This window comes from Oreochromis niloticus, linkage group LG14, assembly GCF_001858045.2.
Source record: "Oreochromis niloticus isolate F11D_XX linkage group LG14, O_niloticus_UMD_NMBU, whole genome shotgun sequence".
Classification (NCBI taxonomy): Eukaryota; Metazoa; Chordata; class Actinopteri; order Cichliformes; family Cichlidae; genus Oreochromis; species Oreochromis niloticus.
Window position 1 is genome coordinate 12,844,940 of NC_031979.2, and position 26,616 is coordinate 12,871,555.

Here is a 26,616-nt window from a genome sequence, read left to right on the forward strand (position 1 = left end):
TAGCCAAATAGTAGGTTCAGTGACAAATAAAAAAAATGAATTATTATATGTATTCAGTTTAAATAAGCAAAGGTTTCTTTCAGTTTCACTTTGGACGGATCGCTCCTTTATTATTTTGTTACAGAAAGAAAGAAAAAAAAAGAAATGTAAAAATCTGCCACAAAATGAAATACATCACTAAAAAAATCTATCTGCATTTAACCTGAATCTAGATGACGTTTGAATTCGTTTCTTTAAATGTAGTTGCAACGAATAAATGAACCAAACGTTACTCATTTTAACTGCAACAAGAACACTAAAAGATAATAAACTACACACACAATGACTGCGACAATAATAAACCAGGGGGACAGCTTTGTTCCTCTCATTGGCGAAATCAGCTGAAGAGCAACAAACACAATAGAAGTGAATTATCATGCAAATCATATCATCGGTGGACTTTTATCGTTCACAAAATACTCGCACAGCATTTCCAGTCGAACGAATCGCGAGCGCTCTGACATTTTTCATGGCGCGGCTGTAAACTTTACTGGGGAACAAATCAACTGCAGGAAACCGCGAGTGATAAGAATTATGAAGACAAGCCGATTGTTGGGATGCAAAACGGAATCTCTCTCTCAGGGTCACAAATCTGTCTTTATGTCTTTGTGTAACCTGCTGCTGAATAAATATTTAGGTTACAAAAAGCCCTTTGTCCGCGCTAAAAGAGCACCTAGTCGTGTATTCTGTAAACTACACCGCAGTCTTTTAACTAATAATTTAAACGTCAAACTTAGGTCAGCAGGATGGATGAGCGAATAAACTCCTAGATGTGATTTTTCTTTCTCTGCGTGTAAGAAAAAAGAAAGTTAAAAAAATAAAACCTCAGTGAAGCAGTTTTTATTTATAAAGGTCTGCGTGTTCTTACCGTCGTGACTCGTTTTTTTTAAAACTGACGTGCCACACTTTGAGCCTCTTGGGATAATAACAGCGGTGGTTAACTGAGTAAAAAGTGACACCGTAAAAAAAAAAAAAAAAAAAAAATCGCCCTGGGAATTAAAAATAAAAGTAGAAAAATATTTTTTTTTCGCTAATGGCGACTTCTCCAGATTTTTGACACATTAAAAGAAAAAAAAAAAAAAGATCGGTGTGCGGTTGTTTTTCGGTCTCTTCAGGTCTCCAATCCGCGGGACGAGTCGACTTGTCTCGCTGTCTGTGTGTGTGTCTGTGTGCTGTCTCTCACACACGGCTCGCTCGGTAAAAGTAAATCCCTTCTCACTACACTGTCTCACAGACAGCGCCGACTCCGCGCTTCTCCCCTCGCTGTCCCGCAGACGTCGGAACTGAAATCCCCTCCGGTGCATCAACTTGATCCCAACTTTTTTTTTCCTCGCAGCGGTGCGCTTCGCTCGGCTCGTCCGCTCCTCTCTTGTCACCCCTCCTGTCCTGACGCAACCAGGTGTCCTCTAGTAGCCATTCAACTTTTCATTTTTCTCTTCCTCCCCCCCTCCACCACCTCCTCCTCCTCCTCTTCAGCCAGTCGGGATGTGTCGTCTGTGTGATAGCGGAGATATTCGGGGTGGGGGTGGCGGGGAGATTTCAGGCATCGCCTCCCTACTTTGCGCCTCGCGGATACTTGTGTGTGATGTTTCTCATTCAAAAAAAGAAAAGAAAAGAAAAAAGAAAAAAAAGGATGATCCATCCTTAATAAAAAAAAAAAAAAAAAAAGGAGAGGGGACTCCAAGCAGGGAGACTGTCTTTACACATGTCCCCGGACAGAAGAGACTCCTCTCCGCAGTAAATTTTAAAGTGACAGGGGCCCGGGGTTGGAGAGGGTGAGCGGGGTCAGGGAGAGGTCGGGATGGGGGCTTCTAAAGGGATGAACTACACACAAACACACACACATAGTCTGCACACTTTAATGAAGGCACATATGCATCAAAGTCGTGAATTATAATCCACCTTTTCTTAAACCTCTCGACAATTCCGGCGTTTTACGGCGTTAGTAACCCGAAGAACTGAATTTAAAGGGGCTGCAGTGTGTTACACGTTTTTTATTTGAGCTATCTTATCATTCAGATTTGAGCTGTATGCGAGGGGGAACGAGTAATAATACTAATAATAATAATAATAGTAATAATAATAGTAATGATAATAAACAGCCTAATTGTTCTCACACGCTGAGATCTGGGAATCTCTATACGGGCCATTTGATGCCCATGCGCCACATTTTAGGACCCTGGCCTACTCACCTGCGTTCCAAAGCTCACCTCTACATACAACACAACACATTTACTTTTCAAAATGATCTAAAAGAAGACATCAGCTTGGGTAGTTATTTCTGAATCTGCGTTAAAAAAGAAAAGAAAAAAAACCTTTTAGCTCTGCGTGCGCCTTCGTGCACCTGCTTTGCCATCAAGATGAGACCAAATGTTGGACATTGTATTTCTTGAGTGTGTGTGTGTTTTAATCTCTGAGTTTAAAGCTGAAACTGATACCGTGAACGATCTGACAAGGGTAGAGAATAATACAGAAACGTCCTTGTTGTCAGTGAGCGGAGTTTATTAGGCAGCTTATAAAGCCAGAGAGAGCGGGGCTTTGGCTGATGAGAGCAGATGATGATGGATAACTCCTTACACTGTGACATTGACCTTCCATCCCAGATAATACCCATTGTTTTGCGAAATCGCGGAGCAAATGTGCAGGAAGGACAGGAAAAATCATGTGTAAATAAGGCAGGACCCGGCCACCGATTCCCATCGTCTCGAGCTCCTTGAGAACCGAGGAGAGACCCCGGTCCGCCCGGTCATTGATTTCCTGCCTCTCCTCGACTTGTCCATTGTTGGAACCCTTTTTAATTTAGCCATAAATTGGGAAAGCTCAAGTCGAATGAGCTGTTCTATTTTCTTCCTGTCAGGATGAGGGATTTGTTTTATGATGCATTGTGTATTAAATACAAGTAATCTGGGAAAGTGATTGCTTCACAGCCTCTCCGGGTCCTGATCGAGGATCCTGATAGAGAGAGAAGTGCGAGGGGTTTTGTGAAAAGGAGGAAATGTGAGAGAAAGAGGACAAACTCGCGGGGTTTGTGGTATCACCGGGGGTAAATTGGGGTAACGGTGGTATGACCCCCGCACCCCCCCCCCCCCCCCCCCCCTCTCACACACACACACCCACCGAGCAACCCATTTCCATCCCCATGCGCGGGCACGTGAAGGAAAAGCTGCACTTCTTTCTCCAGTCAGGAGATGGCGTGCTCAGCTGAACTGAACTTCAGAAAAGAAGTGTGAGTGGGGACTTGAGAGTTAAAAAAAACTAATTAGGTGATTCGATTTGTTGCTGCTGTCAAGTGAGCTAAACCCAGCACGGACTTTTGTCATTTCATAATAAAGTCCCTCACGACACAATCAAATTCAGAATAAAACCCTGCACATTTGTGACGTATAATTTGGTGACTTGAATGTCTATTTATGACAGCGCTGAGCAGCTGCACTGCGTTATCTCTACACATCCAAGCGATCTAAGTTTGTGTGGATATTTTGGCAAAGGGGAAAACTGACTCCAGCTGTCACGCGATAAAATAATAACACAATAAAAAATCAATTACAAATAATAATAAAAAAAAGTGCCCGGTAACGAGCCCAGTTTGCTATAAGTCTACTTTTTTTTGTTGACTTTCAATCTTGTGCGCAAAACATCTACACAACAAGGCGTGTAGATGCTAGGTGGGCCATGAAAGATGTGTACGGCTTGAATATATAATCACCTGAACGAGCTGCCATAAAAAGCTCTCGAGTCCGCGCTGAAGAGACCGATGGGGGTGAATTTAAAACACTTGTTCCTTTAATAAACCGCGAGAATGATTTGCGAGTCGTTGCTCTAATTTATATTTTGTTTGCCGTAAACGCCGTTCTGATGTGCCCGGATTAAATAGACCCGTTTTATCAGAATTATTTCCACGCTTTTGTCATAATGATTGTGACAAACGGTGGGATGGCGCGGTGGAAAAGCTGTTTATCAACAAATTACAAACCAAACACGCGCAGGCTTCAGGGTATGTTAGTTCCGACTATATCATGCAACACAGCGTTTCATACTTATTTGATGGGGAGGGGGGCTTAAAACGTACAGCATCCGGATAATGTTTAAAGTGCTGTGAAATTCTTGAAAAGCAGGCACAAATTGCTCAAATAGGCCCCTTTCTTGCTTGCGGCTTTCTTGTTTGTTTTTAGGAGTTCGATCACGCAAAGACAAATTCATACATGCATGTAGACACTTTTTATTTGTTTATAAGATCAAGCAGCTTCATATATTATCTGAGATTCGGCTTCATGCGCTAACACACCTTCTTCTTCTTAAAAAAACATTAAATATCTTTTCAGCATTTTCTTCTATTTAGAAAAAAGAAAAGAAAAGTGATTTAAGTTTCGGTGCTCTGCAAAGTCAGATGGGACATGCTGGAGAAGAGGGGGGGATTCCCGTGTGGGTTGCAAACTGACTCCAGCAGCAAGCGAACTTGGAGAGCCTATACCCGCTGCAGCCGAGGGGCCACATGGAAACACTGGGAAGGCCTGTGTGGTGCATTCCAGCACATCCTTCAGGAGAGAGCGAGAGAGAGGGGAGAGAAAGAAAATATCGCGGCCAAATCCACATGAAATAGTTCCACTGTTCATGACGAGACCTCCTATTGACACGGCGAAAAGCTGCATTAAGTCTCCATCGTGACTTTATATACACACGCCCCCCACCCCACAACCACCTCTTCCCCTCTCCGCGCTTTTTATTTCTGCCTAAATGTGGGGCGATTCAATCAAGTGGTTAAAAAAAAAGTCACCCGGGGCTCAAAGAGACGTCAGCCTCCAGACGGCACAACACTCTGCGGCTTTGTCTTTTAATTAGCGCATTCATCAGCCAATAGGTGCGGGCAGGAGAATGAGTGGCGCAGTTTCAAGAGTCTTTATTAATAGAGGATGTGCACGGTGCCCCGTGTATATGCCAATTAGCATTAAAACACGGCGAAGGAAATGAAAGGAGAAAATGTAAATAAAAAAATTTCCTTGGGCCTGGAAGTAGGCCCGTTGTGAACGGCGTGTTAATCTCCACCTCAGCAATTTGGTTCTGCGGGAGAAGACAGAAGCCCTGCTGCTGTGCCCTGCACTTCATAAATCACTGCTTTATGTGGACAAGGTCAGCACCCTCCCTCCTCCACACACCCCCCTCCATCCCTCTCTACTGGCCCCTCCCGGACCCTCCGCCATGTTTACCCGGCCGCCCGGGGGCTCTCAGGACCAGACCGGCTCACTTCTAATTACTTTGGATTATTTTCATTTGCCGGGGGTCAGGCAGGCATTCCGGCAGAGAGAGCGAGGGATGATTTCTTGACAAATTCTGCGGCCTGCGAGGAACAAGCCCGGCGTGTTTGCTGAATTAGCACATGGTCTCTTTCGCGTTGGCACTGTCTTTGCTTCTCTTTGAGCTCATAATCCAGGGCGCACTCTTTTTTCTCCTTTTTTTTTTTTTAAAGAGTAGAGGGTTCTTTCATTTGTGTCCTTGTGGGTAGGTGTATTTTTTAATCGTTTTGAAGTCGACACTTTAAAGTTTGAAAGTGTCAAAACTGGGAAGTAACACCAAGCCTTATGCCCTGAGTGACCCAGTCAGTGACACGATGACACGACCGACTGAGTGTGCTTACTCACGGATTTCTCAGTCGAAGCATTAAATGAGAGGAAAACTGTTTCAGACAATCTGAGGAGAGGGCGAATGTGATATTAGATAAGATGCAAAGCTAACTGGGTTTAGGCAACCTGATGGTGTTGTTTGAAGGAAGCAATGGCGGCCTAAGTGACTTGAGAGTCTGTCAGGCGGAAGAGAAGTGGAGACGGGGCTGAGGGCTGCCAGTGATGTACACAAAGTAGTACAGATTGTGGTAATCACAGACACTTCCTCCGCAGAGCCTCGGCATATAGGGACACACTGTATTTGGGCTATTGGGTGCGATAAAGCTGCACAAGTGTCAAAGGTCAGGTTTGTGAAACATAAATTCAGTGGGCACACAGCTCCCATACGCATGGGACAGACTGGAAACTTAAACACCTCCCCACCACCTCCACCTCCAGCCTCAGTGGAGAAGGTGGGGGGAGGTAATTAGAGCATGTTGCCTTTTGCCGCAGGGAGAACAAATTGGCTCTAAAACGCTCATAGATATCATCTTTAAAAGAGGCTTTTTATGTACAAGAGGTAAAAGTGGTATGGAACTGAACACGGCACTTCAGATGTCCAAGTGTCACACATTCATTACATTTATTGAGCTCTCTTCTCACGTTTAAAGTCAGGACTCAGCTGTAACACTGTGACAAGCTGCCTTTGACACACCGTGTCCAATTGGAAGGCTAATATTTTAATGTTGGTGGATATCAGACAAGGACGTTACAGCTTTTCGCTGCGACCGAAGAAAATGATCCCGACAGCCTTGTGATAACAGCTAACTTGATTCTGAACAGGAAACAACTGAAAATAGGTTGATACTTCTCAGAAATCTTAAAAAAACCCAGCAGCAGATCAAACACAGGCACACTGTTTCTTCTGCGTATTTGCTTTTATTGGAAGTTTTTTTTCTCAAACTGAAGGGGGGGAAACAGCGCTTGTTGTGTCGTAGAGAAAAAAAGTGTATAATGGCTATTTTTATATTCTAACTTTGCAAGCAGTCAAAACTGAAACGTGAGAAAGGAGGAAAGTATTCTTGTGTTCAGTCTGTTCGTCATGACATATAAAGAAACCCACATAGTTGTGACTCAAGAGGATATTACACTGATTTACATTTCCTGGAGATTTTCACTAACCTTTAATATAACTGCTGCTTCACTCTAACCTAACCTTAAAACCTCTATTCATCTAAAACCCCCCCCCAAAAGACTAATGTTTTCAGGTTAACTTAGTCCCTGTAAGGAAGACATGTCCCAGTAATGTGGCTTTCTAAACACATTTAGATGCCCCCCTGCCCCAAACAGGAATACCTGGACCACACGCACATGCAGGCATAGGAATCTGCTACCCAGCCCAGCGTACGTGGACATGATTAAAGTCAGAATTAGGTCGGAAAACAACAAATCAGTTGCAACAACCTTAAAATGAAGGAAAGCTGAGCGGCTCACACATAACACAGGAACACGGAGTGGCTCCCATTAAAGGCTTCACTGGCTTTCAGTAGCATCAAAGAGGCCCCTGAGTTAGACTGGGATTATATTTAACCCAGGAGCTTGTTGCACTGCGGAGTACAGGGCACATGCTGATGCTGCTGCCAGAACACCATGCTTCTGGCATCGCTCTGATCCAGAGCTTTCATTAAAATGTGGCTTGGGCACAATTTTCTGCAGGAACACACACATGGACGGACGCACACGAAAACAACGCAGAAAAAGTCAAAAACAAAAACAACGGAGGAAAAAAATTGGTTGTCATGTCGAGCAGACTAAGTGATGCGCTGTTCATATTGTATGCAACCTTTCTGTCGCTCGCTTTTATGATAAAATATCTGCAAGGCTGCAGGAAAGTGATGTAGTTGACCTATCGGTGTTAAACCTTTATTTAAGAAGGAAGTGAACCTTTAAAGTTTAAGAATCTTTTTTGTTTTTGTGAGTTGGCCCACTGGAAAGCCCTGGGATGAGAAGAAAAAACAGCTCCAGAAGCCAAGCAAGGGGAGAACATCCACACAGAAGGGACCTACTGGGGTTTGACTGCAGGGTCTAATAGTGCAAACCCCTGAGCCACCATGCTCATATATGATATGCTTAAAATTTCAAATCAGTGTAAAATCATATCATAAAATCTGGTTTATACTGAGACATTGCTTCATGATAAACGTGAACAGGAGCTTGTGCATAATTAATCAGTCTGCTTTAATACATTTGAATACATCTGTGATTTTATCAAGTCATCCAGACACAGAGCCAGACTTACATGAACAAATGCAAAGAGTCCAACAAAACTCCTCCTGTTTGTGTATAAGTCTCTAGAAGGCTCCAGTTTGAGAGATTGCAATCTCACTTGGCACATTTCAGTAGTCAGACTTGATATGACCCATCAGACAAGCTCGTCGATACTCCCCAAGTTCATTCAATTCCAAACCAATCATTCTGGTGTCATACACTTTTGGGTTAATATTCTAACTGTGAGGCCCGGCACTAGGTGAAGATAAATCAGCTTTTATGATGGGTTGTTATGGTTTTTATGGCACTGGGGTTGTGAGGGACTGATTTGGGGATCAATCACCTGCAGGTGTCTGGCAGGGGCCGAGGGGCTGTGAGGATCGATTGAGGATCTAGAGCTGTAGTGATGGAATAGAGGTGTATTCGTGTGTGTGTGTGTTGAAATTGGGTGCATTTGTTGGGTATGTGTATTAGTTTGTGAAGGCGTAAGAGAGACATAATGATGAAGGTGTGTATGTGAGTGCTTCGGAGACACAGAGGAGATATATCTGGGGCTGCGGCAGTGATGAAGGGCTGCTGGACTATGACCAGACCATCTCAGCTCTTATCAGAGCCCCCCACCCCCCACACCTCCCATTTCTCCCACATCCACCCTTCTCGATCCACTTCTTTATCTTGGTGGCACTTTGGAAAATCTCATTGTCACAGAACATTTAACAAAGACAAAAGTCTCAGGCTGGCAGCTGGAGATGACTGGCCTGGCAGCTAGTGTGTAGAGTATCCTTCACACGGCCTCCTTCACTCACGTCTTGCTTTTTCTTTTTCTTTTTTCTTTTTTCCCCCTGGGAGAGGCCGGCAATGTGGGCAAAACACCGCCAAAACATACTGACAAGTCCACGTATACCTAGGTGCACAGACGGCTCGAGCGGCCATCAACACACAGACACAATAATCACCCAGAAGTTTGTCAGTTTCTCTCTCTCTTTCTCCTTCCCTGGAAACCATGTTTATGCACATTCAACATCTCCCCTGACTGTCAGACGGCTGCTTCCTCCGCGCTGTCAGCACAGCACCGGCTGAAACAAAAGAGGCGGAGAGCGAGGCCTAGGGTTTCTGAATTAGAGGAAGTTGGTGCTGATTACGCTGCCACTGAAGAAGCATTCCGATCCTGTTAACCCCTATGCGAGCTGCCAAACTCCAAACCATGCAGTGAAACCGCACACACACACAGCCCCACCCCGAGTGCCCTCTCCATGCACACAAAAAACATTTCCTCCTCTTGTCTGTTCTTTCCTTTCGCTTCTTTAATGATAATCCTTCTTTGCTTCTTCTGCCCTAGATCTTTCTACATCCATTCTTTTTTTCAGCTTTTTTTTGTCTCCTCTCTGATATACTTTGCTCTCTATCATCTCCTTCATTGCAGAAATACAGCAGTTGGCTCTCGTAGGAGGAGGGAACATTCCACCTTCACACCCTTACCTCTCTATCCCTGATGAATGTCTTCACTCTACTTGTTTATAAGATAGAAGGGGTTATTCATAATCAAGCCCAAGAGAGTATGTACACACTGTGGACATCCTGATAGAAAGCAACGTATTAAATTTCTGTTTGTTTGACAGGAGCGCTGTCTCTCTCCTTCTCCTTGACAGGAAGACCCCCATCCATCCAAGCCGGGGCACGACCCCAGCAGCACTCCCCTCTCTTTCTCTCTCTCAAGAGCTAACACGTATTAAGTAAATGAAGAGTCTCTTCAGGCCAGCGGGAGATAAACGAGCTTCTTAAACATTTTAGGAGTGGCAGTTTGATCTGGTGCCGGTGGGTGTTTACGACGTAACTGCAGCAGAGTTGCGTTTGTGATGTTACCCATCTAAGTGTGTTTATACTGAAGGGAAGATTGTCCCGATCTCCAAGCCAGGTGCTGAAGCTCTGTGTCTGTTTGAGATGGAGGGTATGCTTATGCCTTCTGGATGTGTGTGTGTGTACATTCCCTTTAAGTGTGTGCGGCTCCTAGGCCAAATCCTGTTCGGACAGGCAGACGGTGTGTTTGTCCACATCCCAGGCAAGAGCAGGTTCATGTTGGGGTGTCTGCTCTCATTCTCCCCCAAGCTTTTCCTCCTGTCTTTCTGTCTCTTTCTCTTTTCTATCTTTCTCTCTGTGATTATTGTCATTCTGGTTGTTTAGAAAAAAAAAAAGAAAAAGAAAAAGAAAAAAACACTAGCAGGGGGAAGTGTAGAAGGGGGGTGGAACTGGGGAGGGAAGCACGACAGAGCTGAGGTGGGTTGGTGGCAGTGGTGGTGGTGGGGAGGGCTATAAGGCCCCGAGGGTGGGTATAGGGTTTTGGTGAGGGCTCGGGGGTTGGTGGTGAGGTGTGCTTGGAGAGAGGGCCCTGGTGTAATCTCAGTGCTGAATAGACGGAGCTCTTAATAGAATCCCGTCGTCCGGCTGCCACCGAGAGAAACAAGAGCTGTAATGGATGGGCTCAGCTCTAGCTCCCACTTTCCCCCCTGTGACCCCTGCGTTGGTCAGAAGTAAGAGCTAAAGAAGCATTGTAGCCTCAGGCCTGATTGAATGGGGAGGGAGGGAGGTGGCGGTGGCGGTGGTGGCAGCGGGGGTGGAGGGGGTAGCCGCGCTGATAGACCAATTTCCCACTACTGCGAGCAGCAGGGCTTGATTGATGAGGGCTGGTGCTGGTGAGAGGAGGCCCATCACATGCGATCACATAAATACTTATTCAGCTCGAATTGGGCCTGACAAGCCTTACGACAGCTTTGTGCTGTCACAGATATCATTGGAAGGAAAACGCTCCATTAATCATGTGTAATTAACTTTTCCAAAGGGAGGTTCGGCTTGGAACCAGTACTAACCCACTCAGTACCCAGATAAAAAATTTCAGCATCTTAACTGGGATTGGAGAGGTCTTATTAAAAACTCGAACCAGTTTCCCTTGAGCCGCTCCGTTTGTACAGGAAACGGCTTCATTAGTATCGGTTTAAGACTCTAATGGGCTCAATACAAAGCCTCCTCTCTCAAACCCAGCCGTGTTCAGTGGCCTTACAGTGCAATATCCTGTGAGCGCACACGCCCATAATGTTCCCTGTTTGAAGTCAGAGCAGAACCCATCTGAACGCCTGCCACTGGTTAACTACCTTGACCCTCCCATAAAGTAGTGTGGAGGAGTGAATGTTGGAGAGCCCAACAAGCTGCGTGGTGTCATTTTCTCTTTCTGTCTTTCTGTCTTTAGGTAAAAGGTACCCTACCCATGGGAGTAAACTGGACCAGGGCCCCTTTTGTCTTAAAGCAGCGGACCAAATGATCTGCCACACACAAACACGTATACACAAACACGCACCAACTGATGAATGCACCGACCGAGGGCAAAATCTAATCTGATCAGCAGTCCTCCTTCAGCATTCTAATGCTGCCCACCTGCAGCTTTGTAGCTACACAGACGAATGTAATGTAAGCAGCTGGAATGGAGAGAGACAGAAAACAATAAAGGGCTAAACAACCATGTACCTTCAACTGAAACTGGATTCCAAGTTCTTTCAGGAAAATCAGATAATATCTTAGATACACCGAATGATCCGAGAGTACATTTTGTTCCACAGTTAAGAATGCACGAGATGCAGATGCGATGTGGTTACATTACATCAGGCATCAGTAATAACTTTCACCAAACATTTTGACTCTCACAGTGTACCGTGTAATTGATCTACACTTTTAAAATAACCAAGGGTGCTAAGTTCAGGTGATAAGAGTATTTTCTTAAAAATGTACTGCTCTGGCGCGGTGGGACTCAGCATAGAGGCATAGTCTATGATTTCACCACACATCCTGTTTTTATCAAGTGCACTGTTGGTTCTTGAAGGCATCATGTTTCTATGATGGAATTCAGACTTAGTCATGACATGCTTCAGTGCACACTGCTCATTAAATTATATCATTTACCTGAGTGGAATAAAGTCAAGAGCAAAGCTTGCATTTTGCCAGACACGCTTAGGCATCAACCTCACAAACACGTACACACGACCTTTTGAACTCAGTCATCTCTCTTCTCCTGTTGGTCATCGGTGGTCATTTCCTCTAGACATCATCCTCACTGTTGCACAGACTTGAATCATTTCCTTCCTGTTAATTATCTCTGTCTGGACCTCTGAGAGAAAGAAGATGCACTACAACTTGTTGAACTAGTTAGGAAGATACCACACGTATTGCAGCGCAGTATGCTCGTCATTATTAAACAAAGTTATACAATGACCAAAGATAATGCTACCCGCAAAGAAATCAGGGTTACAAGAACATGAGGAGGAGGACATAAATGATTGGAATCTTTGTGAGGTACACGGTGAGGAAAAACAGCTTTAATTATTGGCTGCCCTGGTCACCTCTCCAGAGGATCATTAATTAAAGTTGAAGTCCTTAAGGTGCTTATTCAGAGTGTCTAAACCAGATTAAAGGCCTGTAAAGTAAACTAGAGACAGATTCATTTATCATTATGTACTTTACACCGACGAGTGACTTTTTTTCTCTTATGAGTTTTTAAGGTAACGTCCTCTTTAAACAATGAATTCTAATTAATTAATTCTTTGTAATCCCGACTAGCAAAACTCAACAATAAAAGTATAAACTGGGTTTATTGTGCATTTGAATGAAAGTGATTAATTTTTAATGTAATTACGCTGAAGCCGTTACATCCCATCCTGGGAGAATCCAGATGGGATATAATTTGTAGATTTTCTTTCTCACAGACAGCAGGAAACACAGTGAGCCTTAGAAACATTCAAACTGCTGGAAATTGTCTGTGTGGTTTAGGCAAAAGTCCTTGTGACCTTCAGCAACCGCTACATTCTGAAATTCAGATGTATGAAATTAAAACTTTCATTGGTAAGTTGGTTTGGATTCAGTGAATGCACATTTTCCCTAGCGACTGCTGGTTGCCAGGGGGTTGCTGACCAGTCTGCAGCGCTGTGTGTGACTTTAGCTGGACATTGATGTTCTTACATGCACCTCTGCTAGAATAAAATGGCTTAGGTTAAGATTAACTGCATTTATTGACAGAAATTCAAAAGTGTTTTTAGCTTGTCAGTTTGCTCTCTGTTGCTCTCCTGACATGATAATTTTGACTCATTAGATGAAAGTTGTGGAATTAATTTTCCAGCATCAAGTCTGAGAGATTGACCCATTAGTTGCTTGTGTCTCAAAGTCAGCGTTAGCACTGGTGCTTTGACAGGTAATATTAAGACTGAACCCATCGCCAACGTGTCATATATGGATGCCTGATCAGGAACGCAGTGTGCCCTAATAGGAATATTTTTTCAAGATGTTTCAAGATGTTGGGATAATCTTAGGAAACTGTAATTTAAGTGAAAGTAAGACCTTTTCCTAAACCTAAACCTAAACCTAGACCTCTACACCTTTAACATATGTCTGTAGTTTTGTGATAACAGGTTGGTTTTTGTACATAAACCTCTGGCAAATTGAGTTTTTCATGCTCCTTATTCTCACCTGTATGAGGATTAACAGCCTGGGTATTAAAGAAGAGTCAAGGGAGAATGGGCTGTATTCATGAACAGTTGAGAGGTGACAGTCTCACAGACACAAATAAGAGAAAAATTAAGTCCTGATTCTCAGGGAGAAACACGCAGGAATGCATATGTGAAACCACATTCAATTATGTTGGTGGAGATGTGGAACAGTTCAACAGACAGGTGGTTAAAGGCATACTACAATCAGACGAGGACATAAGTGAATAAGAGGAAGAAGAGTAGGGGAGTGTGATAGAAAAGAGTCACTGGGTGAAGGGTCAAATACATTCACTCAGCTTAATTTGACTTATATACAGCAAATGCAGAACAGCTCATCTGCTCTCGTACTGGCCTCCCTCTCACTCCAAAGCAGGGCTTCAGCTCTCACTTATTACCAACAATGCCCCGTCGTTCTCTCAAAACTGTATTTAATTGACAATTTTCATGGCTTTCCTGTGAGACGTGTTCATAAACTGTTCAAAGAATCCAAATTGCCAGATGACACAATAACACTGCCTCTTTCTCATTGTGCACATCTGGCTTGGGTCTCGTCAGTCTCATTTGGCACAGCTGAAGGAAAGTAGTGATTGTTAAAACCCTTTAAAATAAGCTATCCCCTGTCAACTGGAAGGGGACAGAAGACTGGCTGAAAATCGTTTTTTTCCCCCCCTCTCATTTACTGATGGGATATTGCTAAAGGGAGACATTGGCCACTGCAGTTGGTTTGTCAGGAACAGGCCATTGGCAAAGCTTATAGCTCGGGTTGTGCTCTTAGCCTGGGCTTCACCCCCTTCAGACAGATGCTAGCTAAGTTGAATAATGGAAAGAGGAGAGAAGAGGAACGTGACGAGAAAGAAGGCCTTCTTGGTAAAATGGCTCTCAGTGTTAATCAGAGACTTCACAAGAGCCAGAGTCATCACCTCAGGACAGAAAGACTGAGAGAATGAGGGTAGGCACAGAGGTGAGGAAACGAGAGATGACTTTAATAAGAGATAGACAGCAAGATGGAGAGGAAAGGAAGGAGGCGAGGAGCGCAGGCTACATTCCTGTGGCCACAGCTGTGGGAGCTGCAATCACTAAAATGTAGCGCTGTCTCAGTGCTGGAGATTTCTGGACATGTTACAAACGAAATAAAACAGCACGACATGTCTGTTTTTTGAATCAAAGAGGAGACTAGCAATCAACATGCTGGGGTTTACACTACCTCCCTCCCTCCTTCGTTCTTGTCCTCCCTCCATCCTTCTCTCTGGCTGACTGTCAGTCCCTCAGTGGTAGGGATGACCCCTTCTCTGTCTCTATATTTGCCCCTCTTTGTTCACCACTGGCCAGTTAAGGCAGGCATCTGAGGCTGAGGCCATCGATCATTGGCCTGACAGCGGGCCCCAGGCAGAGATGGCCCTGTTATTTGGACTCTGTGATGACTTCCTCAAAAAGGGGCCCCTCCTTCCCTCATAGGGCTGGCATGGTTGAGGTTTGGTTTGGAGCCTCCATACCTTCTCTGTATGTCCATAGAAAACACATCGAACTCACTGGCCGCATGTTTGGGTCACGCTAGGGTTAGCAAGACAGATAGAGTGTGGAGTGGGAGTAAAATAGGTCGAGAGAGCTGGAAGCTTGCTGTGTTTGAATCTACTTGGTAGCTTCTCCAGTCCCTTGGAGAACTGCGATGAAGACTTTGGCAGCGGTAATAACAGAAGTCAACACAGTAGATTTGAGAAAAGGAAACAAAAAAGCAACAGCTGGAGTGGCTCATTTGTGGATGTGATTTGTCTGTGTTCTGTCAGACAAGACACAGCAACAGTCCTCGCTAAAGTACATTTTAAGCCATTATTTAGATCTTTGTGCATGTTTGATTTAGGTTCGCTCCCCCTCCTTCTTCTCACATGACAGTGTGTGAATGTCCTTAAAAAGATGTTAAAAAACAAGGTTTATTCCTCGCACTTTATTACTTTGCTCCTCCAGTGCATCCCTTCCCATCATTCTGCCTCCTCCTCAACTCTTCAGCTCAACACCCCCTCCCCTCTGTTCTCCCGTCTCCCTCTCCACACTCCCTCTCAGACACTAGACAGCGACTTTGTAGAGCAGCAGTTGTACTATTGTCTTGCTGCTCACATCGCATTATCATTACAGCTGGCTATAATTGAAAACAGGAGTCTTTCTATTAGGCTACATGGTGACACGGGTATCTGTCTCTTCTGATATTCCCACACTGGCTAATTTCCCCCCTCATCTGCATTCAGCAGAGCAGAGGCAAGAGAGCATGACAGTGGATATGGACTCTGATAAAGACTCTGATAACTCTATGGTGATGTACTCTCACTTGCATACTTTTATATTTAACACAATTCAGGAAATGTATCAAACTTTTAAAAAATACAGAAAAAAATATACTTCAAAATGTATTTCAGGGCCTTAGCTGAGATTCATCCCTTCCGTGTTTCTTGTTCTTTTTTTTCTTTTTTAAAATAATATCTTTCTAGTCTAGAGTCTGTGCAGTAAATGCTTGCCGTAACGCTAAGCCCGTCTAACAAAGGGTGCACACACTTCATTAGCACTGTCCGTGAGAAGGAAGGAATCTTACACATGGAATCACTCCTGAGCTCCCGTCTCAGGCTACTGCTGTGCAGAGCCTGGACTCGCTGGCTTCCTTCCTTCGAAATCCTTCTGGCCCCTGCCTAAACACAATGCACAATTTGTTCATATCCCGCACCAAAGAAAAGGGAGATACACAAAGCGCAGGAGATAAGGTTTCAAACTGTCTTTGCACTCGCAGGTGTGGAACTTTTAAAGCATTAAAAACATCATTTAGTCCCCCGCCCCACTACCCCCTCCCTCTCCTCCTAAGCTTTCATTCAGAATAAAAGAACTGACCTGAAGGATCAATGGATGATGATGATGATGATGATAATGAAGAGGAGGGTGTAAGATAAGTTAATAACTGGGTGAGAGTTTAGGGAGTAGAGTCCACATACAAACCGAAGAGAGCTCGTTTAGCTTCTGTCTCACATTGCATCACGCTGCTCTGCACCTTAACACTAACACTTTGCTATTGCTCTCTCAAACTCTCTGCCTTTGCCCTGTTTCAATGGCATCAAATGGCTCGAGTGGACAAAAGAAGAGAGGGAGTGCTGCCAGCTGCCAGACTATGGCCACCATGGTACACCCCACTACTGTGAGCATGCCACTGACCTTCAAAAACAGCTATTTTATGTTACTGATAAACACAAGGTGACTAAAATAGTCTTTTTTTTTTCAAAAGACCCACTCAACATATCCACAGCTCCATATTTTTTCAGCTGTCGTCCTGTGAAGAACATGAGGATTGGTGTCTTTTTTTCATGTACGTTGAAATAGGCTTCTTCTGTTCCTGTACTGAAGGTGGAGTCAGTCTGGGGTTTTTTTTCTTCTGATTTTTATCTGTTTGTTTGTGCAACGCGTTACTGAGACAAAACCTGAAAAAACATATAACTTAAAAGTTATATAATCTCTCTTGTGTCTGTTAATCTGCTCTCAAATATGTAATGTTCATTCTTTTTCACTTCTTACCCCATCAATAGTTGTTCTTATTCTTTTTAACACACTGTGGAAGCACTCAGCTTATGTCCTGCACAGTCATGCTCCTCTGTTGCTTTATGCCTGCCTCCTTTTTGAAATCACCCAATGCAACCATCCATCAATCAGTCCATCTCCCCATTTATCCATCCACTTGTTCATCTGTCCATCCATCTTTACCAATATGAAGGGCTTTAATATGATGAGTCCTTTGAGTCCAAGCAGGGCTCAGTCATTCGCTGTCTCTGTCTCCATCACTCTTTGCTATTGGTCCCCCGGGTTGTCGCAGTGGCTGCAGAAAGACTTTAATTGACCGTCTTTTTTCCCTCCTTGTGAATAACTTGCTGTCAGTGGTGTGTGAAAAGTAAGGTGTCATTTTCGTTCTTTTCTTCCACCATTATCACATAAGACTTGTTATATCTGAGATGTAATTGCACGCAAGTGAGGTAAGTGTGTTGGAATTATCACGTACAGGCTACGAGGCAGGAAAAAAAAAATCCTCTGTCCTCTTTATCTCTTTCTGGCACGCACATGAACACTCTCAAACAGACAGAATTTGGTCAGCCCTCACACCTGCTTTCCCCTTGACTAGGTCACTAAGTCCATATCTCTCCTTGGCGGTGTAAACTGTGGGTGAATCACTGTCAAATATTGTCTCAAGATTTTCTCTCTTTCTTTCTTCTTCTTCTTGTCTCTTTGTCAGTAAATGACTCTTATCACTCCTACCATGAAGGCCCTTTCTTCCCTTACTCATATCCGAAGGAGCGGAAAAAAAAAGAGAGCAGAGTGCCTTTCAAAAACCAGAACAATGACACTTCATTGAGACCACTGGTCTGTGTACATTCCACAAATTTGAACAATAACTTATCAGAGGTGAAAGAAGGAAGGGCAAAAAGAAAGAAAGCACATATGAAAGAAAGGATAAAAGGCAAAAATGTGAGGAGATAGGGGTAGGGAGGTGAAGAGGTGATCTGCGTGTATAAGGGATCTGCTGATTTGGCTTCCTCAATCCCTCTTGGTCTTCGAGGTCAACGTGAGGTTTCTCGATAGTTGTCAGCAAACTTGGCGTGTGCTGAGTTAACATCCATCCATTTCACGCCTAGAAAAATTTGGGGGTGCGTCTGTTAATATTTAGAAAATGAGAAGAAATTGAGCGGATACATTTAGAAGTGCCCCTTGAAGTCTTTTATTACATGCCATCTTGCTCAACTTGCAAATCTGCTCCAAAGCAAGGTGCTATAAATTTCCAAATATACGTGCAACTTAATCGGAAAGTAGAGCTTGTTGGCAAACTTGATATTCGAATTTGAGGCCGTTTCTATGAGGCTGCAGTTCAAAAGAGATTAGATATGCACTATTTAGTCATGCAGTCCTTGAGCCGGAATCAGTTGTGAGGGAGATCATTCCAAAGGAAACAGGATCTCATCTGAGGTGATCCAGATCAGAGACCAGCTCGTAAAACTGTCCTCCCTAATGGATCACCTCATTGGAACGCATGCACTCGCACAGCATAGATGCAAAGATGTAGACTCACGTTCACACAGACAGCACAGTGTATCCGAATACACATAAACCTGGATACAACCATATAACCAAAGGCTAACACGCCCCCCCTTCGTTTAAACCCACATGCGCGCTCTCACCAACACGGCCTGTTAGGAGACAAGTTGAAATTTAAGCTCGCAAATCTATAATGCGCAAATTCAAGTAAATTGTTTACTGACCCGCGTCATATTTGCATGTGTGTTTCAGGGCAAACAGAGCAGTGTGTACTGCTCCTATGATGTGGATTGGCTCTCTCGGGGGATCACACACACACATTTACACCCTCGCACACACCAGTAACATTCCTTCCTGCCCTCTCTGGCCAAGCCCAGAGCTTGACCTTTCTGTGTCACTCAATCCAACAGGCAATATTTGCTTTCGTCATCATAAATATTAAATATGTGCAGAGGCAAATATTTGGGTTTGGCGACCTCGAAAGTGGTAAATGAATTAATGTATTCACATGAAGAGAGCCGGGGAGTCAGGGTGTTCCTGCACACACGCAGCCTTTCAGCCTTTCCAGCTCCTTACGGTAAAGGCCTGTCAGTGGTCACGCAGGGAAAGACCCACAACTTCTGAGGAATGGCATAAAAAAAAGTCATGGTAAATGACTCAAATTTGGAGGTCATTGAGTGGTAAATTCTTTTCTGTTGTTATAGTGTGTCACAACTGCATGCAAAGCTAAGCCAAGTTAAGAAATACATGTACCATTTGACATAACTGCACATGCATCATTAAAACTACTAAAAAGAGTGCTACTCTCCTCAGTATAGAAACTCATCAGCCACCTCATTAGTTACATCTTGCAGGTACCAGGTTTTATTTGGCATCAGGGATGCATTAATTCTTTGTGCAATAGATTCAATAAGATGCTGGACCAATTCCTCTGAGACTGTGGTCCATTTGATGGCATCACTCAGTTGGTGAAGATTTGTCAGCTGCACATTCATGATGTGAATCTCTTGTTCTACCACATCCCAAAAGTATTCTATTTGACAGAGATCCAGTGACTGTAGATTGCACTGTCACCTTAGAAAACCAGTTTGGGACGATTAGAGCTTTGTGAGATAGTAAGTTATCCTGCTGCGAGCAGCCATCAGAAGATGGGTAGACTGTGTCTACAAAGAAATGGACATGGTCACCAACAATACTCAGGTAAGATGTGATGTTTAAACTGGCACTGAAGGGCTCAAAGCGTTTCAAGAAAATATCCCCACACCATTAAACTACCATCAGCCTGAACTTTTCATATAAGCCAGTATAGATCCGTCCTTTCATGCCGTTTTTATCAAATCCTGACAAACAGTCATCAGATTTTTTTCCAGTCTTCTATTAACAATTTTGGCAAGTCTGTATAAATCTTTGGCTCAGTTTTCTGTTCTAATCTAATGGGAATAGCACCCGGTGTGGTCTTCTGCTGCTGTAGACCATATGCTTTAACGGTTCGACACGTTCTGTGTTCAGAAATGCTCTTCTGCATATCTTGGTTTTACCCAATGGTTATTTGAGTAACTATTGCCTTACTATAGTCTGCCTTCCTTGAGGCTATCTGGAACTCTCCTCTGACCTTTCAAAAATCAACAAGCCCCAGAGAACTACCACTCTCTGAATATTTTCTCTTTTTTCAGACCATTCTCTGTAAACCCTAGGGATGGTTCTGTGGGAAAATCCCAGCAGGTCAGCAGTTTCTGAAATACTCAGACCAGCCTGTCTGGCACCAACAGCCACGCCACGGCCAAGTCACTTAAATGATATTCAGTTTGAATTTCAGCTGGTCATCTTGACCATCTCTGCATGCCTAATCGTACTGAGTTCCTGCCATGTGATTGATTGATTAGATATTTGTGATAACGAGCAGTTTAACAGGTGTACCGAATGAAGTGACCAGGTGATTGTAATTTGTAATGCTTTTTTCCACTGCTGATTCATAGGCTTAATTTTCAAGGCTTTTCAAACATCCAAAAAGAATCAAATGCTTACACTAAAATGTAAATGATATAAATCCATCAATTGTTTGCAGAGGCAATGATTTGTGCACAACAATTTCACAAAAATGTAAATAATAGTCAAAATTTAGGGACATGGAATTGGTACAGGTGATTCTGCAAGCTGTTGCACTTTCATAACATCTAGTGTTATCCAAGGTCCCTAAACTCTGATTTTGTTTTAAAAGTTGGTAATTTTATATTTTTTCCCAGGCTTAATCAAATCTTACTGCATAAATAATACTGCATATCTTGTGGAAAACTTTGTGGGCTTTTCAAATATCTTTATGTAGATTTGTAATATATGTTTCTATAAAGGGTTTGTGCTTTTTTAACTTTTTGGTTGTATTAACAAAACCCCTGATCAGATTGCCAGAGGTACTGTGGGTATCTAATGTGGTCAGTGTAATAGTGACAAGGGGGATGGGGGCCCAGCAAGATGACTAATCTGAGAAGAGTTGTCAGAAAGGCAGTCCAACGCTGACCCTGGCCTCTGTGTATAATTGTGCCCTTTGACCCACTGGACATCCCAAATCACCAATCCAAACAATCAGAGTCCCTAGTAGGTACCCAGGGAAAAGCCCTGAAAAGCACACCAGTCTGTCTTTGCCCTGGATCTCAGATGTGCAGTCCCTCTGAAAGTTTCATATACATGGCTTTAGGAAAGCTAAAAACCCTCAGTGCAGAATAGATGCAAGTTTGATCTACAATTGAATCAGTCTTTTAGAAGTAGGGACATTCCAAAGTGATGCCCATCAGTAATATTTCCGTTGGGAGATTTGAACATTTTGTATGAGTGTCTGGTTTCTGTGGACATTATTTTTTGTCACTACTGTGAAAAAATCAAGCTAAAAAAGCAAAACAGTATTGAAACACTACAGGTGTGTAGTGGAGATAAATGTGAAAGTTGAGTTGTGTGACCCATCCACATTTACACCCAGTTTACTCACTTGTCCCACAATTACTTTAATCTTCAGTGTATATTTAACTCCACGTATAAGATATTAGGTTAGACAAGAATCATCAAAAACTCACTGGCGATGCAGCTTGTGTGATCCTATGGGATAAGTTCCAGTTTTCTCTCTGTACATTCTATATGTGATACATCTGGATCTCTGCAAAAGCAAAACTAAAACAGGAAGGAATCAGACATTTATCCTGGCAATGCTGATTTAACTGTCATCAGTTTTTTTTGGGATAGGGTAATCACCTTAACTGTACTCATTCAGTGCCTGGACTCAGCTCATTTGAAGCACAGTTCACCTGACCATTTCTCTTGTCTGCTCTGACATGAATGCAAGGATGCACTCCAGTTGTCCCTAATTACAAACAGAACATGCTCGGGGAGACTGAGTTCCCATCTTGCTCTCTCCAATGTTCAGGACAGGATAGAAGCACTCAAAGGATGAGAGGATTTTATGGAGGGTGGGAGGCTCATACATTGTTGTTGGAAGGGTCTGAAGTAATGGACCTCCTGGTGTGCCTGACAAAGAACTCAACAACAGAGAGATGCACTGCATCAAACCAGGGGGACAAGAGGGGTTCAAAAGTGTTCTTTCCTGGGTCCTTTCAGCCTGGCATCCCAGCACCCTGGCCCAGCGGGGGGACAAGCTTCTTCACACAAACACAGTGGGAGGATGAGAGGATGGGACAGGGAAGCACTACAATAGAGGGGGTAGAGGGAAGCTCTGAAGGACAGTGTGGAAATGAGAAACATGACACACATAATACTACAGTCATTGTACTGGGAGAGCGTCCGTTGCCAGTAACTGATAATGGTCATGGCAGCTGCACTGGGTTTGTAGGACGCTCCTTTAACAACTTGTGTTTTGGGTTAACATGGACTTTTATGTACATTATGTACACGTACATCATCTCACATGCATATTCTTCCTCCTTTTTCTTCAACGCTCGACCAGCTTCAAGCAGTTTCTCATACAAAGTTTTCATCCGCGCAGAGATCACTGTCACCGAAGCCACTGATGAGCACCGCGAATGTAGCTGCCATTCATTACAATTCAGTATTGATGGAAACGCCAGTCTGAGCAGCGCCAAGCCAAGCTGTGCTCTGCCAAGCCAAAAACTGCCTGGCGTTGTAACCCTTCCAGGCATGCCAGAGGAGAGCATAATGTGAGTCAGGTCCAACCTCTCTTTTGGGTGCCAAGAAGAACTCCATGTAACCTAAAACACTGACAGGGAGCCAGTCCGAATGTGAATGTCCTCAAAGAAAACCAATAAAACAAGACTGTCATTGTGGCATCCCAGAGACCAGACAGTTCAAGAGGGACTTTTAAAATCTACTTTGTAGCGTATACATCTAGCCTTGACTGAATTAGATGGTTTACATTGCATGGTTTACATGCAACGATAACCTAAAAATACCCTTCACAAGCAACTGTTTTGAAACCCCGACACATCTGGTCTTTCACTCTTTGGGTTGTTTATCTGTAAATGCTCTTCCCGTCCTGTCTATTTGTGCATCTGCTTGTCTGACTCAGTGTCTGTCATATCTGTACACCTGTCAATATTTAGTAAAGGACTAAAGTAATTTAATCTAAAAGCTAAGGACCGTAAATATTCAGTGGCTGTTTGTATACATGCTGACACTCAGTTTATTGCAAAGTAGAAAAGCCTGTATATAAAACCAAACACACACACATTCATCTCAGTCCAATGCGGGCAATGCGTGTCATCTGGATCACCAGCTTTTATAATGTTTGCTCATCTACAAGAGAGGCAAGGCTGGGAAACACTCAGACGCAGAGATGACTATTTAAGTGTTTGTGCTTCGGCGTCTTAAATGACAGCGTTCCAAGGAAACGAAATCTGTTTTTTTGTTTGTTTTAATAGAAACATTTAATTAAGCACAATGATCCTAACAGGTTACAGCTGTGCTCCCCTCTCTTGCTTTTGCCTTTATTGCGTGTGGGAAATCCATTTCCACTTTATTCAGGCTGTCTCAGATTTATAGATTTTACAATTGTCTCCTCATACACTCAGCACTTCCTATGACTTCTGTCTTCTGCCAGGAGCCTGGCTGACACTTGGAGAGTTTAACAGCAACATTAAAACTCTAAATTGTAAATCTTAATCAGCTGGTCAGAGTTATTGTTGGCTCAGGGGAAAAAAGTGCCATTAAAATATATTTTCTGATTAATTTCGATAAAGATATGTATGTAAATAAATTCCCTCTCTACGTACTCTATTATAGGCAAACAAGGGCAATTCTATAATAGTGCAGAATACTTTTAATAATGTAGGATCATCTTTTAAAATGCATTTTAAATGAACTTCCACACATAGCCCTGCAAATGTGGCACATATTCCCCGAGCGCGCATACTGTCAAGCATAAAATAATATGGCTGCTATGTCAGTGTGTGCTGTGTGCAGTCTGCATTTTACATGACACAAAACATGGATTGTGATGAGCTCCCATCACCATGGATTAATGCTTCTAACCTACACAGATACCCCACAAACACACAGACACACACACGGACACACACCAGTTAAGCTCAGCTTGGCCTGCTAGCCTTATGGCTGTAATTGAGAGTTAATGACGCAGTTGGATCTGTTCTTTACTTCATATTAAACAGAGCCTGCTGCTGCTGCCTGGCTGTAAAAAAGCAGCCCACCTCCCCTTCTCCTTCTCCTCTTCTTCCTCCTCCTCTTAACCCTCTCCTTCTCTCCTACCCAATAATAACCCTACCTGCAGCCCTGCACACTCCCCCTCATCCCCCTGACATTTAAGAATCTGATTTAAGAAGCGAATGGGCCGTTGATGATCTCCAGCTTTAGGCTACTGTGCATGCATCCACTTGTCCACCCACATCTCTCTTAAAAAAAAAAAACAACCCAAAAAACACAGATCCACTGTAACCACGCTTGCACACACGCCCAAATGGCACATCTGCGAACAAAGACCCCAATGTACAGCAGGACGACAGGAGCTCTGGCACAACCCGCGCCACAGCTACCTGATAACAGATCAACTACTCTTTTTAGATTTTCCCCTCTCCCCTCTTTACAAGACACTGGCGAATGAGAAGCAACAGGACCCCCCCCCCCCCCAACCCCTCGCTAGAGATTTGTGTGTGTTGGGGGGTGCTCCTGCGACTGACTGGCGCCAAGAACAGTGTACTGCCCACAGCGAGCAGGTCGCTCTGGGCCCTTCCTCTATCACTGACCAGAGCGGAGGGAGAAAGAGATGGGGTGAAGGGAAGAGGGAGCAATTGCGGAGATGTTAGAAAGAGAGAAGGAAACGGAGAGAGAGAGAGAGAGAGAGCCAGTCAGAGAAAACAAACAGGACAGAGGCTGCAGTGTGTGTCAGGTCAGCGGGGAGTTTCAGAATGTTCTCCACCACTGTGAAAACTCCTGGAGGGTTATCTGCTCCTGGCGCTGTCATTTATCATCAGTCAGGAGAAGCAGGGCCACCTCTTTGGCCAGTGCAGTAGACACACGCACACACACATCCACAGACATGCAGACAGATGTGTAAGGAGAACACACATATGGATGTGCGAGGAGAATGAAAACACATTCAACCGTACATGGTTGACAGTAGCGGGGGGGACGGGGGGAGAGATGTGCAGCAGTAAAATACATGTGGTGGATATATGAATGTCATTAAAAGTGACACTTGACAAAGTCATAAAACCCATGTGGAAAGAACTATATGCTTTCTGAGCGTACGCAAACAAAGTTGTGATCGCCGGGACCTCCCTGTGTTAGAGCAACAGACCAGCGGTGTCTTAATGGGTTCTCTTGTTCTCTAAAGTATGGTGTAACCATTAAAATATAAGTTGTCTTTTCCGATGTCTATGTGTGCGTAACCCTAAACCAGTCACTGCACCTCGCTACCGATGTTTTCGACCAGTTCCCCTTGGGAATCCAGCAGTGTGCATATTTTCAGTAACAAGTCAAACACAAATGACTGAACAGGACAGTCTCCTCAGGTGCTTTTTAAAACGTACTATATATCCTTGCATGTCATAATGCGCCTAAACAACAAAACTAACTAAGCAAGTGACATCACACATAGAACAGGCAACTTAAAAAAAATCCTTTAAGGTGTCTCTTTCATCATTTGCTGAAAAAAAATGTCAATGGAGGCTTTCTCCTTCCTGGATTGTTGTTTTTTCGGGGAGGCACAGCGCTGTGGAGTATTGCTCTTGTCAGCCACTGTGAAGGCATCCCTGAGGTGTCGGTAAGTCCGCTGATTTGTGTGCTCCACTGTCCTAATAGCCCCCCGTCTCTTGCCCTTTCTTTATCTTTCTCCCCTCTGTCTCTCTGGATCCGCTCTCTCACCAGGCCCGGTCTTGCATAACCATTTATTTTACAGATTTTTTTTTTCCCCCTAAAGCGCCTGAAGGGTTTAATTATATACATAGACAACCCCTATAAACTTCTATTCTGAGGACGTTTTATTGACTTTCGAGCTATGCTGCCCTCCGGCACTTCAATTAACCATTTATAAGAGAAGAAAAATACAATTAAATTAAAAAGTTTCTATAAAGAGGCTGTCACATCATTTCCATTCTTTTTTGGAAGATGGCAGGCTTTATCTAAATGAGAAGGCGTGGATATCTGAAACAGCTGGTGTGGGGAGCCTCGTTTAAGGGAAAGGATATGAGGGAGGAAGAAAAAAACAACGGGACGAGGTAGAGAGAGAGAAAAAGAGAAGTAATGTGGAAGGAGCAAAAACAGGGGGACGTAATTAAAGAGTGAATTGAACAGAAAGACAGATGAGAGATATAGCTGTAGCAGGGCAGGGCAGGAGAGGTGAGAGGGCTAGCCGCGGGACCAGGCAGCACTGACCTTGCTACTTAGGCCCTAATTACATGTTGTGAAACTTTAGTCGGCGCACAGTCATCTCGATTCACTGGGCCTCCCGGAGCATAGACAGACAGAGAAATTACAACACCATTACACACACTTTAAAGAGAGACACAGAGAGTGAGTGGAGAGGGGAGCGGGAGCGAGGGGAGGATGAGGGGGGGAGGAATTAAAGAAAGAGTAAGGGATCGAGAAGGAAGGGAGGTTGATGTCATTTGGCGTTTTTGAGAGAGAGTAACAAAGCGCAAGGGCTCTCCTTTGTACGCTGC

The 26,616-nt window shown here is 43.8% G+C and overlaps 1 protein-coding gene across 1 annotated transcript in view; it reads right to left on the reverse strand.

Moving 5' to 3' along the window:
* The window catches only part of mecom (MDS1 and EVI1 complex locus), a 125,155-nt gene that overhangs the window by 26,075 nt on the left and 72,464 nt on the right, over positions 1-26,616 (reverse strand).